Genomic DNA, 16,727 nt, shown 5'->3' with positions numbered 1-16,727 from the left:
TCCACATGCCCATGTTTAATATAAAATCCCTAACAGTTTTCGATATATTGCAAAAAAAATATTTTCGTTTTGATATTGGTCTGAAGCTACTATTTCCTTGTGGCATTTTTTATAATCAACTATTTTTAATGGGAATAAAAAATGATTTTAGTATTTTATTTTAGTAGTATTTTGTATTTTGACAACGAAACCCGATTTGGGCTTCGAAACGTTAATAAAATCATTTGTTTGGTAAAATTGTGGCTTATTCCCATTAAAAATAGTTGTTCATTTTGGTACTTCTAAGGTCAGCAACTTTTATTATGTGTACTTTTGTACTAAGGTAAGTTAGGTTCAGTCGATCTATTTTTGGTCCCAGAATATGTGATTTAATTGCATACCTACCTTTTTGTTACACCCTTTATTATAATAAACTAACGCAATGAAAATTTCGGCTCAAAATAATATCAAATAATTGAAAAATACAAATGGTGGTGAAATTAGGTATAAGACTATAAACGCAATAAATTATGAAGCAAATTATACTGTAGCGTGTAGAGGTATATACATACGAATTATAAAAACAAAAATGTAACATCAAAAATGGTAAAACTTATAAAATCAATCTTAAAATTCTGAACTGGATGTATTATTGTCTTCAATTTGTATGTATAGTGTATTTCCAAAAAAAATCCTTTTTGCACAACATACACAAAACAATTTTATTATTTTGATTTTTTTTTAAATGATTCCAGAGGAATGGTTTTTTTTTCTCCTGCATTTATAAATATAAGTTTATTCTCGTTTGTGTAGGTATTCAAGCAAGACATGCTTATTCTGAAGTTCATCAAAATAGCCAATTCAGCTTATCACATTTCTTAAACATATTTCAGTGACTGTGAGGGTCATTAACGAGTATGTATAAACATTAAACAAATCAAGTAATATTGAGGAATTTAAACAAACAATATTTTTTTTACGAATTCCTTATTTTTTTCAGAAGTAACTTCTCCGGTTTTTCACCGGTTATTACTGTAAAAAGAAAAAACCGGTGATAACCGGGAGAAAAAAACAACCGGTAAAACCAGTTATTGCGAACTAAAAAAACCGGCTTTAGGTTTTAACCGGTAGGTTTTCCCCATCCCTAGCCGCTAGACTAATATTCTTGTTGAATGCCAGTTTTATGGACTTCAAAATGCGATTTTGATAAACTTTAATTACAATTAACGCCCTAATTAAGCAAAATTCAGAGTTGGCGCAATGGTATCAAATTATTGAAATTTCAGGACGCATCTATTCATGTAAATTTTATTTCATTTTAGTGATATTATATTTTCCATGAGATGTGTGCGGTGTCATTTAAAACAACAAAGAATGATTTTTTAGATGGTGCGTTAATTTCTAGGAGCAGTGTATCGTCATTTTTAAATTTTTTCGTACCAATCTAAACCCGAATAAAAAACTGATTAAAAATTTAAAGCTACCTTTAAATAATTCTAATAATATTGACCAATGCTCCAATTTATTATTTTTACATTTTTTAAACGAGAATGAGTTTTGTTTTAAGCCGAAGTTTAATCTTCTCTAATCTCGGTTCCCAGACCTCTAACCGCTAATATCTTTCTGTACTGGCAATGTTGCGAAATGAAACCTTAAAACGGTGAAGCTGAATAATTAAAATTTATTTCATTTGCGCTAAAGTTAATCTTATTCGTAGTGAAATTAATGGTTGAAACCTTACCTACACGATAATGTACTAAAGATATCGAAGACTATACAGTGTGTCAATTTGAAAAGGTGCCTGGACAACTTGATTCAATGGACTGTATAATCATAAATTCGTGTGTTTAACTTAAAAACAAATTAAAATTGGTAAAAACTAAAATCACAGGATTGATAACTATTGTTAATATGAATGATTTTACAAAAACTACAAATTCTGCTCCTGCCTGTATTAGTTAGCAGAGATCTAGAGAATTTATGTATTTAGTTTTCTAATCCGTTTTTTCAGCAATGCTGGATGCATTGATTAACTCTATTGTTTCCAACAAATCTGTACGATTCTTCAATAATTCAAGAAATTCTTCAAAACTTGGCAAATATTTATCTACTTTTCTTTCCCATTCACGAGAACTGAATTTATCAAATCTACTACTTAACAAATATATCATAATTGTATCCCAATAGTTAGTCAGTAGGTGAAATATTTTAAAGCGAATAAATGTTTTTTAACTGAGTCTATCATGCTTCTGAGACCTAATGCTCATTCTCCATTTAAATTTTTAATCTCAAAAAGAGCTTTTAATTGACTGTTGACTAACATCCGAGAGTTGTCAAATCTGTTGCACTGATTTTGCCATGCAGAATTGTAATTTTGCGCAGAAAAATTTAAACTTTGTATAATTTTCAATGCGTCGTCTTTTAAGCTCGCCTGAAAATCATTTTTTTTTTTTGAATATTTTCCAAAATTCTGTTATGAATTAACGCCATAGAAGTATCTTTAAATTCAATCCACTTCAAATAGTGTCCATAAAAACAGGAAATTGCACAGGAGGTAATTTAACACCTTGACTGTTTTGGATTATCTCAACAACGAATATATTATTGTGCAAAATATGAAGAACGGAAGTAATTTGCAAATAATATTGTTGCTTATTGGAATAATTATTAGAGCCATTTAATTTCGTACTTCTTATGTTAAACACTAAAATATTCGTTGTCGCGATAATCCAAAACAGTCCTATGTTCGTGGAATAGCCTATATTTATGATTTATATCATACTTTTCGACTCTGGACTGGATGAAGCGGAACATTTTCTTTTTAAAAGTATTCTTGCTCTAGACAATTTTTTGAAAATGTAGTATCTAATATTTGTCTAATCGCATACCTTTGTTGAGTATCTTCATCCTGACAATTTAATTCAATTGATATTTGGATTTCATCAAATTCAGTAAATAAACTTTCAGTTCTTTCCGTATTCAATTCTATCTGCGAAAGCTGGTCTTCGCTTAAATTATTAATCGCGATATCTCTAATCGACTCTAAAAGTCAACAAAATTGTTTAATCTTTGTTCAATTATATCTATTTTGCGACATAATTGAAAAAAAATCAGAAGCTTCCTTAGGCTTTTTTAGTTTTATATTAATCAAAGTACGTAGCAAATAAAATTATTTAATCGTATGAGTTCAAAATCAACGTCAATCAATGAATAAAAGTTAAATCTAAATCTATTGAAAATACTGATATGTTTTTGTACACATTTCTGACAAGTGAAAGAATGTATTTTTTAAGTGTGTAAAGTTATGTTTAAATTCCTAGCTGAGCGTTCTCGGTTTACAAAGTCATCATCAGAGCTATGGTCAAAATTCTTAACGTATCACTAAAAAGAGAGAGTGGGATTCCATCTTAAATAGTCAGAAAAAGTTCACGTTTTTTTATAATAAAAAACTCGGTTGTTGGTTGAACATTTTACTTGTAGTACGTAGTCAACTTAGTTGTGTAAAGTTACAGAAAACATCCAGGACATCACACAGAACTTTTACAAAACACGTTACAATAATTTTTGATCAGGGTAAGGTTTATATAAACCTATCATCTGGACCGGCATAGTGCAGGCAGCAGAATCATTCTGCTGTAAGCAGTATATTTTTTTCTAGTAATTTTTGTGGTTTACGAGTTTTTACGGAACTCCTATTATATTTTTGTTTTCAAAACCCTTCTCTATAACTCGGAGGACTTTAAGATTTTTTTCTTTTGAATATGGTATAAGATCATCATTTCAGAAAATTTAAGTGGCTCAACAGGAAAAATTTTCGGTAGTGATTTGGAATTTCAGGATTGTTTCCTAGTTACATTAGATCATATTTTTGATTTCACAGTTTTGGTATTTTAGAAGACGCAGCGCTGTTCATAGCAGAATTAAGTGTTGTCTGTCTAAAGAATTTAAGCTATAACATTCATCATGGAATAACCACATCACTGGAAACACAAAAATTGGGAAATACAAATTTACCATAGAAAGTATTGTTACATGTGGATTAGAGCTTTGGGTGGTAAATAGAATGGACGCTTCCAAAAATAGAGGTAATAGAAATTAATTAGTGGCGTAGATGTTGCCATCACTACAAAAGATAGGGTAAGGAATACTGAAAAGAGAGATCGTATAGGCATAGATATGACATTCTGGAAACTATAGAATACAAAAAAGGCTGAAGTGGTATGGCCATATCGAAAGGATTAGTGATCAAAGATGGCCAAAGAGAATGTTAAAGTGGAGCTCCCAACCAACTACAAGAAAAAGAGAAGCCTATAAAATCGTGGATACAAGAATTAAATGGTGCTAGGGAAAGATAGGTGTCTACAAGCAGATGACAGGAATGATTGCAAGCGTTGGAAACTAGGATGCGAAAAATGCTGCATTTTGAAACACATCTATTGTTTTCAGTATATATTTACTTGTATATATATACATCAGTATTAGGCGTCAACGCCAATTCGGTAGGGATCCATGGAGGAGTATCACCAAGCCGCAAGCCCTTATCCCTTGCCGTGCTGCTTCTCCATAGGCCGATCAGACACCAGCTTATTCCAGACTAAGCCGTAGATTCTGTTGAATTTTAGACTATGATGTTATCTTTTTTATTCTTCTGTTCACCAGGTCGGAGATCAAACCTCGATCGGAAATCCACTAGATTTGTCGATCTTGCGCCTGAGCCCGCTAACCCATCTGACCGACTGAGTCATATAATATGCATTCATAATCATATTAATGATACACAATTTGGGTTTCGCAAAGCCCTAGGAACGCGTGAAGCTCTGTTCTCACTTATATCATAATACAATGGTACCTAGAATACAATGGTACCTAGACGTCAATGAAGATATGTATGTCCGTTTTATTGACTATAATAAAGCTTTCGATAAAGTACGACATGAACAGTTAATTAATGTTCTGAAATTAAAGAAGATAGTCTACAATGACCTCAGGATCGTATCTAATTTATACTATAAGCAGCGAGCAAAAGTACGTGTTAACGAACAGTTGTCCGAGGAAATTGAAATTAGACGTGGGGTGAGACAGAGATGCGTATTGTCGCCAGTTATCTTTAATGCCTACTCGAAAGAGATCCTAAAACAAGCGCTAAAGGGTGAAACAGCTGGAATAAAGGTGAACGGATTTCCCATAACAACATTAGATATGCGGATGACACTGTCGTCTTAGCCGAAAATATTGAAGATATTCAGAGACTGTTTAACAGAATAGCTATATATAGCCAAGAATACGGTCTAACAATGAACATCAAGAAGACAAAATTTATGAGAATCTCTAAAACTCAAAGAAATAACGAGAATCTCCTCATAAACGGAACCAACGTCAAACGAGTAGACCAATATGCATATCTTGGAATAATGATTAATTCCACAAATGATTACTTTCATTAAACTTAGAGTAGAAAAGGCTAGAGCGAATTTTAACAAAATGAGAAAAGTGCTCTGCACAAGAGATCTAAGGTTAGAGCTAAGAGTAAGGTTGGCTAGGTGCTACATTTTCTCGACTCTGTTTTACGGAATGGAAGCTTGGACCTTGCATGCGGTATCAATGAAAAAACTGGAATCATTCGAGATGTGGGTACACAGAAAAATTCTAAAAATATCATGGACGGAACACGTCACAAAAAAAGAAGTTCTGAGAAAGGTGAATAAAGAAATGGAAGTCTTAAATACAAGCAGAACCAGAAAATGGAATATCTCGGACATATTACACGTGGAGAGAGATACAACTTGCTCCAACTCATTATGCAGGGAGAGACTCAAGGAAAAAGAAGCATAGGGAGACGCAGAATATCGTGGCAGCGCAACCTGAGGGAATGGTACGGATGTACATCAAACGAACTTTCAGAGCAGCCGTCTCCAAAGTTCGAATAGCTATGATAATTGCCGACCTCCCTTGCGGAGATGGCACTTGAAGAAGAAAAAGATAATCAATTTTTCTGCTACAATTGATTCATTGTATTTTCAAGCCCTAATATATTTGGGTGAATGTAATAATATTTAACAATTACTATCATTCTGCCTAAACAGATATGGTAAAGTACTTTTAAAATTATATATTTTCGTGATATAAAATTATTTCAACCGTATATTTAGAATAATTTCATTATAGTATAGTATAGTTGATCCAAAAGATGGCATAACCCAGACATCCAAAGTGAAAGGTATCCTTCAACACCAAATTGTTCTATATGGTCCACACAATGTCCAGAAAAAAGTCACACCATTTTGAGCGTCGGGTTTGGGGGGAGAGGGGGGAGAAATCGGTAAATTCGTAGTTTTTTAAGTTTTTCGCCAATATTTCTAAAACTATGCGGTTTAGCATGAACAACCTTCTATACAAAATTGTTCTACATTAAATTTTAAATAAAAAAGGCCCTATGCATAATATTTCTAAAATGAATGGTTCCAAAGTTACGGAGGTAGTATAGTATAACTGGTCCAAAAAAAGGCCTAACCCAAACCTCCAAAGTAAAAGTTTTCGTCCAACACCAAAATGTTCTATATGGTCCACATATTGTTCAGTAAAAAGTTACACCATTTTGAGCGTCCGGTTTGGGAGGGAGATGGGAGAGAAGCCGGTAAATTAGTAGTTTTTTTAAGTTTTTCGTCAATATTTCTAAAACTATGCTTTAGCGTAAAAAATGTTATATACAGAAATGTTCTACATGAAATATAAAACAAAAAATATTCTATACATAATTGTTATAAAATCAACGGTTCCAGAGTTACGGAGGGTGAAAATTCGAGGTTTTCGATACTTTTTATATTTTTTGGGCAATATTTATGATATAACTATACCAAAAACCCAGACATCAAAAGTGAATGTTATCCTCCAACACCAAATTGTTCTATATGGTCAACATAATGTTCAGAAAAAAGTCACACCATTTTGAGCGTCGGGTTTGGGGGGGAGAGGGGGGAGAAATCGGTAAATATAAAAAGTATCGAAAACTCCACTTTTCACCCTCCGTAACTTTGGAACCGTTGATTTTATAACAATTATGTATAGAACCTTTTTTGTTTTAAATTTTCTGTAAAACATTATTCTATAGAACATTTCTTACGCTAAAGCATAGTTTTAGAAATATTGATGAAAAACTTAAAAAAAACTACCAATTTACCAACTTCTCCCCCATCTCCCCCCCCCCCCCCAAACCGGACGCTCAAAATGGTGTAACTTTTTACTGAAAAATATGTGGGCCACATAGAACAATTTGGTGTTGGAGGAAAACTTTTACTTTGGATGTCTGGGTTAGGCCTCTTTTTGGACCAATTATACTATACTACCTCCGTAACTTTGGAACCGTTCATTTTAGAACGGTTATGCATAGGGCCTTTTTTATTTCAAATTTAATGTAGAACAATTTTATGTACAGGGTTGTTCATGATAAACCGCTTAGTTTTAGAAATATTGACGAAAAACGTAAAAAACTACGAATTTGCAGATTTCTCCCCCCTCCCCCCAAACCCGACGCTCAAAATGGTGTGACTTTTTTCTGAACATTATGTGGACCATATAGAACAATTTGGTGTTGGAGGATAACTTTCACTTTGGATGTCTGGGTTTGGGTCGAACTATACCATACTATTATGCGGTTCATCCGATGCCGCACAATAATTATAATTAATTTAATTCTGTGGTCAATCAATTTAAATTCCCTATCAATGACTATCGTTCTAGACGATGTAAACACTCGTTTCTAAAATCCGAAAAGATTATAAAATTTATAACAAGGGAAAAATGCTCGCCGAAGAGTATTGATCCGCGGAAGTTGTAGAGTAGCGCGAACGGAGGGTGTCAGGGGGTTAGATCCAAGCTACAGCTGAATCTCTAGCGTGGTTCAGTGCATCGCGCCACATGTATTTCATTCTAAAATTATCCATCCCAATGTTTTATCAAAAAAATAGGGAAAATTCCGAAATCCGGTTTGTTTGTCATATAAATGACATAACGTCATTTGTTTTCGCAGCGAACGTTTTACGGTCAAACGACAATTAGGCCAGTGGTATGCATATTGCACAGACTGTCTATCCCGTGAAAATATTTTGAAACAACTCAATTTTTTACCCTTGCGTCATCATTTAAAGCATATGAAATAAGTCGGAATCTATTCCACGCAACAGCATGTGACAGAAAGTGGGTACTGCTCTGATCATGGATTATATTATAAAATTTGACGTTATCAAATAAATAGAACTTAACATTTTGGTACAGAACTACAGCTACATTTGAAATAGCTTAATAAATACTTTTAACATCATCAGTGATATTAAATATTCGTTAAGTATAATATAAATAAGAATAAAAACCGCTGAACGCCGTAAAAATGAATGGCGCATACAATATTCCAGCTACAAAAGATCTGATATGAATATTACGTGGCGCGAAAATGCATTGTCATTTTGATGTAAAACAAAATTCTAGTTTTATTTTAAAAGATTTTCCATAATATTTGCTAAATTTGAAGTAAACGCGCCACAAAAGAGTAACTTTGATATAGTTTGAATTTTGAAACTCTTTTGTGGCGCGTTTACTTCAAATTTAGCAAATATTATGGAAAAATCTTTTAAATTAAAACTAGAATTTTGTTTTGTATCAAAATTAAAATACATTTTCGCGCCACGTAATATTCATATCAGACCTTTTGTAGCTGGCATATTGTATGCGTCACTAATTTTTACGGCGTTTAGCGGTTTTTTATTCTTGTATCAGGAGTTTTTCAAAGTTATTTATAAATTAAATGTATGAAGTTGAATGCAATGTTTCTCGATTACACGCTAAGTTTTATAAATGGTCGCCTTTGTGGCATTACCTCCCAAATGATCTAGTGTCCATCGAATCTTCCACAAACATTTTCCCCTTTTTAAATAAAAATTGAGTCATACTTCTGAGCTCGGTAACTTTTGAATGGTGTAACCCATTTTCAAAATTAGACATCCGTTGGAAATGTAATGATCAATACTATCAGAAGCCGTAAAGGTCGGACTTAAATTTTTGAAATTTTTGAGAGTTTTGGGGACGAGAACGAACAACAGACCCTTAAATAAGAAGGGCCGTAAAATCCACACCCTTAACCAAAATGGATGGTTGACATATGAATGGGTGAGTCTTTTCCTGAACTTTAAGATGGGAATGGCCCAATTTTCAATTCAGTCAGATTTAAAAAATCGAAAATTTCATGTATATAATATTAGGGTTGTAATTAGGGGGTTGTTTCTGATAACTTTTTGACTGAAAAAATAGGGACTGGCATTCTTTTCATTATAAGTCACTTAGTTTTTAAGCTACATACTTCTTTTTTTTATTTTTGAAAGTTATCCTCGAAAAATGCATAGTTTTTCCGTCTTTTCAAAATCATATAGATTTTGATCTTTGGACTTTCCACTATGTACTTATTGTCAAATTTTCAAGCAAATCGATCCATTCTGTAAAAATTGCGAAGTGAAAAGTTTCAGTTCCTGGACTAATTATACTTTTGGAGCTCTATAACTTTTGAACAGCTTAACTGATTTTGATCAATAAACATGAGTTTGAAACGTATTGACAAGTAGTATCTGATGCATCTAGTAAGTATGATAACTGAACGTATTACAGGAATTATTGAGCTTGAAAACCCGTTATTCCCATAAGAAATAGATTAAATCATGCTTATAAAGCCTATAACTTAAAAATTAGAATTTTACCAGATATGAGCTATACACCATTAGATGCGTCTAGATACCTTCTACAAACGCTAATTTAGTGGCGCAATTCGTAGGTTGAAATTTTGAGTAATTGTCGAAAAACCAAAATTTTCAAAGTTTAATTTTTTAGTTTTTCGGCTATGGTGCGCAGTGTATATATCTAAGCTGGATAGCTTAGGCACCGTTTGAAAATATAACTCAACCCTATTGATTTGGTTTATTTGACGTTTTCATTTCTCTCCTTGAACCTAAGATATATACGCCCAAAAAATATGCTATTTTGTATTTACCTAGCCCTCTAGCTGGCTTACGGGTAGTCAGAAGTAAAAAATTACACCGGTTCTGAATCGGCCCTCTCACCCTCTTGAAATACAGAAAAAAATTCAGATCGGTGTAACTTTTCCACACACATACAAACATACATACATACAAACATTTTCCCCTTTTTAAATAAAAATTGAGTCATATTTCTGAGCTCGGTAACTTTTGAATGGTATAACCGATTGTCAAAATTAGACATCCGTTGGGAAGGTAATGATCAGTACTATCAGAAGCCGTAAAGGTCGGACTTAAATTTTTGAAATTTTTGGGAGTTTTGGGGACGAGAACGAAAAACAGACCCTAAATGGGAAGGGCCGTAAAATCCACACCCTTGGACCAAAATGGAGAGTTGACATGTAGATGGGTGAGTTTTTTTCTAAACTTTAAGATGGGATTTGGTCCAATTTTGAATTCAGTCAGATTTAGAAAATCGAAAATTTCGTGTATATGTAGTGTCGCTTGTAGGTGTATTGTTGTTGGGGTTGTGTGCCACTGACAAGAACTGCCGTTCTCTGATAATATTTGAAAATAAAATATTTTCTTTTTGATATATATTTCATATTTACGTAAACTTAAACAAAACCATTTATTAACTGTGAATGAGGTTAACTTTTTATGTAAATTAATGGCAAAATAAAATATACTTACCATCAAATTTTAAACTTCAGTATAAAATTTGTTGTCAAAATGTCAGTTTATTTAATATAAATAACCTCTAAATGCAAAAACAGGACAAAATAACAGCAATAAATGCAACAAACAAAATGGAATCCTAGTATTCGCTACAGTTCAGAAATTAATTTGGATATTTTTATCTTTGTGGGATAGAAGACGTTCGGATATAGTTAGCATCTCTTTGTAAAGACAATCAAGTCAACTTTTTAAAGTAACAAGACATTTACTCAACACACTAGACACTGCACTAGATATCTCATTGCAAAATCAATTGTACCATGCCAATGGTCTTAGTTGTTGAGGAATTTAAGTCAAATTAAAAATAAATTTTGATATTTTTTGAAATATTCAGGGAGAGTAAAACTTTTGGAGATATGTGTATATTACACATTTCTAAAATATACACTCACCGGCACAAAATTCCGCCACCCAAGTTTTTGATTAAGTTTGACAGACAATCTATAACTTTATTATTTGTACTCCGATTTTCAAGATTCTTGCATTAGCTTATAGGTATGTACAATTTACATGTTTTCATGTTGTTTGTTATTATTCCGCTAACAAATATTTTTGCTTAAATGGCATTATGCGGAGGTGAATGGAAGCGTTGTATTTTCTCCTAATTTTAAAAAATTCTGTGGGAAAAATTGGAGGGCTGATTGTGTTACATACTCCTTTTGTATTATCCTGGAGGTATCCCTAAGATTTTGTTTTTTGAATCATCCGAATATCTCTTTTTTTTAATCTGTAATTAAAAATATTGCCTTGAAGGGTTACTTAATTAAAAATATCAATCACGCGATATTAACAACATATAACAAAATAAACAATAAAACAAAACAATGCAATAGCGGGTATGGAGACGGCCAGTAGCTATTTTTAATTCATCACATAATAGACCAGGGCTCATCTGTAAAAATAGTAGTACATTTGGACGTTGAGAGGTGACTCAAATTTTTTTGCAGAAATTGCTTGAAAATAAATCAAATAATAATATTTGAGTTATCCTCCCTCTCAAAAAGGTCCGGAACATTGTTTAAATAATCAAAATGTCAAAAAATTAAGGAAAAATTCGATCGTTTTCTTGTTTTTTTTATTATAACTTTAAAAGTATTCATTTTCAAGAAAAGTTGTACTGACATAAAAGTTGCGTAATTAAATTTACTACAATAGAGAATTGGTTAAAAATTTAAAAAAATAGTTACCCCTGTTGCAAAATAGCCATAATTTCGAAAAAAACCATACAAAAACAAGTATTCGCATTTTACGTTTTTCAACCATTTATGCTATACTTTCGACCTTCATATTTGACCCAGAAAAACCTTATGACATAATAAAATAACATTGTAAATTTTATTAAGATCGGTTAAATAGATTTTGCAAAATAAATTTTGCAATCCAGCTTTCGTAAAAAATATTCATTTTTTCAAAATGTTACAGGACTGAAAATAAAGCAGATAGCAAGTTGAAATTTTTTTTCATATAGAAGTGTACTGTACCTTTCATTCGCAATTTTGCAAAATTAAAATCGATTAACACCACGGCGTCATGAATTTTGACAGCGGATTTTGAATGAGGACAGCGGATAGTTTGCTCTGATTGGGCATTGCAATGACCTTTGATAATGATTGATACATTTTAATTTTTATTACATTTCGATATAAATAAATAAATTTGTTTATTGCAAAATAAAAACACATACTCTATCCTTTGAAATAACACTTCTATTAGCAAAAACTTTATTTGTTCATATATTTTAACTTAAATAATAAAAGTTTATTATTTTTAAACATATGCAATTGTTTAAACAATATTTCACAAACAATAATAAAATTAGTTTGATTTTTGTTAAATTAAAATATTAAAATACAACAAAATATAGAGTAAGAAAATAATATATTAGATAAAGATTGGAAGAAATTTTGGTGGAAATCAACTTGTGTGAATCGAACACCGCTGTCCTGGCCGTAGCACCAAAAATTATTGTTGATTTCAAAAATTTTCTGACGCCGTGGTAATTAATCGATTTTAATTTTGAAAATTGCATATGAAAGGTACAGTACACTTCTATAAGCAAAAAAAATTTAACTTGCTATCTGCTTTATTTCCAGTACTGTAACATTTTGAAAAAATGAATTTTTTTTGCGAAAGCTGGATTGCAAAATTTATTTTGAAAAATCTATTAAACCGATCTTAAAGAAATTTACAGTATTGTTTTACTGTATCATAAAGTTTTTCTGGGTGAAATATGAAGGTCCTAAGTGTAGCATAAATGGTTGAAAAACGTAAAATGCGAATACTTGTTTTTGTATGGTTTTTTCGCAATTATTGCTATTTTGCAACTAGGGTGACTATTTTTTAAATTTTTAACCAATTTTATATTGTAGGAAATTTAAATACGCAACTTTTATGTCAGTACAACTTCTCTCGGAAATGAATACTTTTAAAGTTATAATCAAAAAACGAAGAAAAAAATCGAATTTTTCCTTCAATTTTTGACATTTTGATTATTTAAACAATGTTCCGGACCTTTTTGAGAGGGAGGATAACTCAAATATTATTATTTGATTTATTTTCAAGCAATTTCTGCAAAAAAATTTGAGTCACCTCTCAACGTCCATCTCAAAACAGATCCGCCCTGGACTATAAATGCTCAATAGGATTGAGATCTGAACTACATGCGGGCGATTCTAATCTCATTAATCCAACATCTACTTAAGATATCTATGTTTATGAGTCAATCAGTGTTTTTGTTTACAAAAAATTGTATCACTTTTACAAAAAAAAACAGATATTCGGATAATTCAAAAAGCGACATCTTAGAAATATCTCCAGAATAATACAAAAGGAGTGTGTAATAAAACCAGCCCTCCATTTTTTCCACAGATTTTTTTTAGTTACAGGAGAAAATACAACGCTTCCATTCACCCCCGTATAATGCCATTTAAACAAAAAATTTTTGTTACCGAAACAATAGCAAACGACACCAAAACATGTACATATAAACTGGTGCAAGAATCTTCAAAATCGTAGAACAAATAATAAAGTTATAAATTATTGTCAAACTTAATCAAAAATTTTGGGTGGCGGAATTTTGTGCCCGTGAGTGTAAATCAGACCAAATTACACTAAGTAATATGATTTAAATACTTGTATTCCATTCAATATCTCTATGATGACAAATAATATTTATAAATTATGTATTAATATATTGGATTGGCCTAGGACAAAGAAGACACATTTGTATGTGTGTTCAGGGACCCATTAAAGCGCATATCTGAAAGTGGCTGTTGACATATGTGCCGACCAAAATAATATACAGGTACATCCATTATGCATTTAAAATGTATAACTGTCGAACAGATAGATATAGGGCTTAGAGAGTACAGCCAATTCTCGATGCAGTCCCAAAAAGTGCAGATTAGGAACACTTAAACAGTTGCCATCTTAATAAAATACGAATAAAAAGCAATGCGCAATAAATAAGTTTTTGTGGTGCCGTAAGTTTTTAATTCAAATTTGTACCTTATTGATTTTAGTATTTATTATTGGTTTCACCCTTCTTCCACTTCTTCTTCTTTTTCATGTACCATGTCCTTTCAGAACGTTGGTTACCATCATAGCTATCTTAATTGTATTCACTGCCACCTTAAATGGCATGCTTGTACCAATACCGTGACCCGTCAAAATGGCCCGGTCAAAACAGCCCCGTCAAAAAAGCCCCGTCAAAACAGCCCGGATACAAAATAGCCTCGACAAAATAGCCCGTAAGCAAAATAGCTCCGACAAAGTAGATCGCACACAAAATAGCCCCGGTCAAGACAGCCCCGACTAAAACAGCCCAGACGAAAACACCCCCAATAAAAATTTTACTTTTTTCACGGAGTACTATTTATTTTAAATTTTTATTCTAATTGGGAAATAAGCCACAATTTAACCTAAAAAAATTATTGTATTAACGTTTCGATTTCCACTTCGGACGTCGTTGTCAAAATACAAAATAATAATAAATTAAACAAAAATTTTGTTTCCTAGTAAAAAAAATTCTTCTAATAATTTAATTTAATCTGACTCATTCATATCGGCAATTCAGACATACAGTATAGTGCAAATGAAAGGAATAAATTCGTTATTTCGTAAACCGGCGACGTTAAGGAAAAATGCTGAAAAAGGTCGATTTTTATTTTTATATTACGATATTTTGGTATATATGTATGTCATACTAGTGACGTCATCCATCTGGGCGTGATGACGTAATCGATGATTCCTTTAAATGAGAATAGGGATCGTGTGCTAGCTCATTTGAAAGATTATTTAATTCTCTATTCCGTAATATAAACATTTACATATTTATTTATACAAGGTGTCCAAAAACTTTTTTTATTTAAATTATTTGACAAAAAAAGAAGAATGCATGTAATTTGTGTGCGGGATATTATGTCGGGGCTATTTTGTCGGAGCTTTTTCGACGGGGCTATTTTGACGGGGTACCATAACACGACTACCACTGAACTGTTCCGCGCTGGGGTAAACAAAATCAAGATAGCCATGATGATCGCCAACATCCGGAGCGGATAGGCACTTTAAAAAAAGAAGAAAAGCGTTCTATAGACAAAAATCAAAATGCGTTTTTAAAGGTGAAAAGGGCAGAGTTGGTAGCCAATTTTTGCATTTTGTCACAAATGAAATCAATTTATATGCAGCTGTTAAATAAATAAAAAAAGCGCGACTTTTCCCTTTTTTACGATTCTTATGGGGGATTTTACAAAGAAGCCCGGGGGTTTTAGAGAGAATTATGAGAGGCTAACTTTTTTTTTTTTTGGAGTCCCAAAATAAATATTCTCAGGAAAATTCAGCGTGGATTGATCAAATCCCTCACGATTAGCCTCTGGCCATTGGCAAATGTACTACACTAAGCATCAAAATTACCGCACCACCTTAGAAATGGGACATTTTTGATGTCTCGTATTTCCTAAACGTGTTGTCCAATTTGAGTGAGTTTTTTAGTATATTATAGCTTTATCCTTCAAGAATATCGGTGCAATAATATTATTGCTAAAGAGATAAGTGTCATTGTATACCGGGTGTAAAAATGATAGTGTGTTTTTTCCTTAAAGTTTGAACACCCTGTGGAATATTCTAGCGTATATAAAATATTGAAATTTGAGGCTCAACTGTAGCATTAGGCTTTCTTAACATGTTGTTTTTTTGACTCATTCGCTTGTATTGAATAATAAAAAAGTTAGGTACTTTAACAGCTAGGAATGTTATTCATCGATACAGGATGTTTCTAAATATGTGCGACAAACTTTAAGGGGTAATTCTGCATGAAAAAATGATAACCGTTTGCTTTATAAATATTGTCCGCAAATGCTTTGTTTCCGAGGTACGGGATGTTGAATTTTTTCTGACAAACTGACGATTTATTTATTGCTCTAAAACTGGTTGAGATGTGCAAATGAAATTTGGTAGGTTTTAAGAGGTAGTTATTGCGCATTTTTGACATACAATTAAGAATTTTATATTCACCACTGGCGTGCATAAGGGTATAAACATTTAAAATACATCCCGTATGCACCCCAATGGTGAAATTAAAATTCTTAATTTTATGTCAAAAAATGCGCAATAACTACCTCTTAAAACCTACCAAATTTAATTTGCATGTCTCAACCGCTTTTAGGGCAATAAATAAATCGTCAGTCTGTAAGAAAAAATTTAACATCCCGTATCTCGTAAACGAAGCATTTGTGGACATACCGCACCCTCAGTGCAAGACTGCAGTAAGTCAAAATAAGTAAGTTTCGAGATAAAGACGATTTTGTTTATTTTCGTGCTAATATCGGTGAAATAAGACACAAGTTTTAAGAAAAATTAACATTTGATTATGATTTTGCATGCCTTTCAGCCTATATTACATTAACCAAAAATAGAAATTTAAATAAAATAATATTAATTCAAAAAAATTAGGAATTTCATAGTTACAACACTTTTGCACGGAAAAATTGTTAATCA

General features: G+C 32.2%; 1 protein-coding gene across 1 annotated transcript in view; it reads left to right on the top strand.

The window, feature by feature from the left end:
* LOC114335505 (uncharacterized) overlaps positions 1–16,727 on the top strand; it is a 134,866-nt gene that overhangs the window by 64,945 nt on the left and 53,194 nt on the right. The gene's annotated exons all lie outside the window — the stretch shown is intronic.

This window comes from Diabrotica virgifera, chromosome 2 (assembly GCF_917563875.1).
Source record: "Diabrotica virgifera virgifera chromosome 2, PGI_DIABVI_V3a".
NCBI classification, from domain to species: domain Eukaryota; kingdom Metazoa; phylum Arthropoda; class Insecta; order Coleoptera; family Chrysomelidae; genus Diabrotica; species Diabrotica virgifera.
Note: the sequence above shows the minus strand (reverse complement) of the source record. Positions and strands in the feature narration are given on the sequence as shown.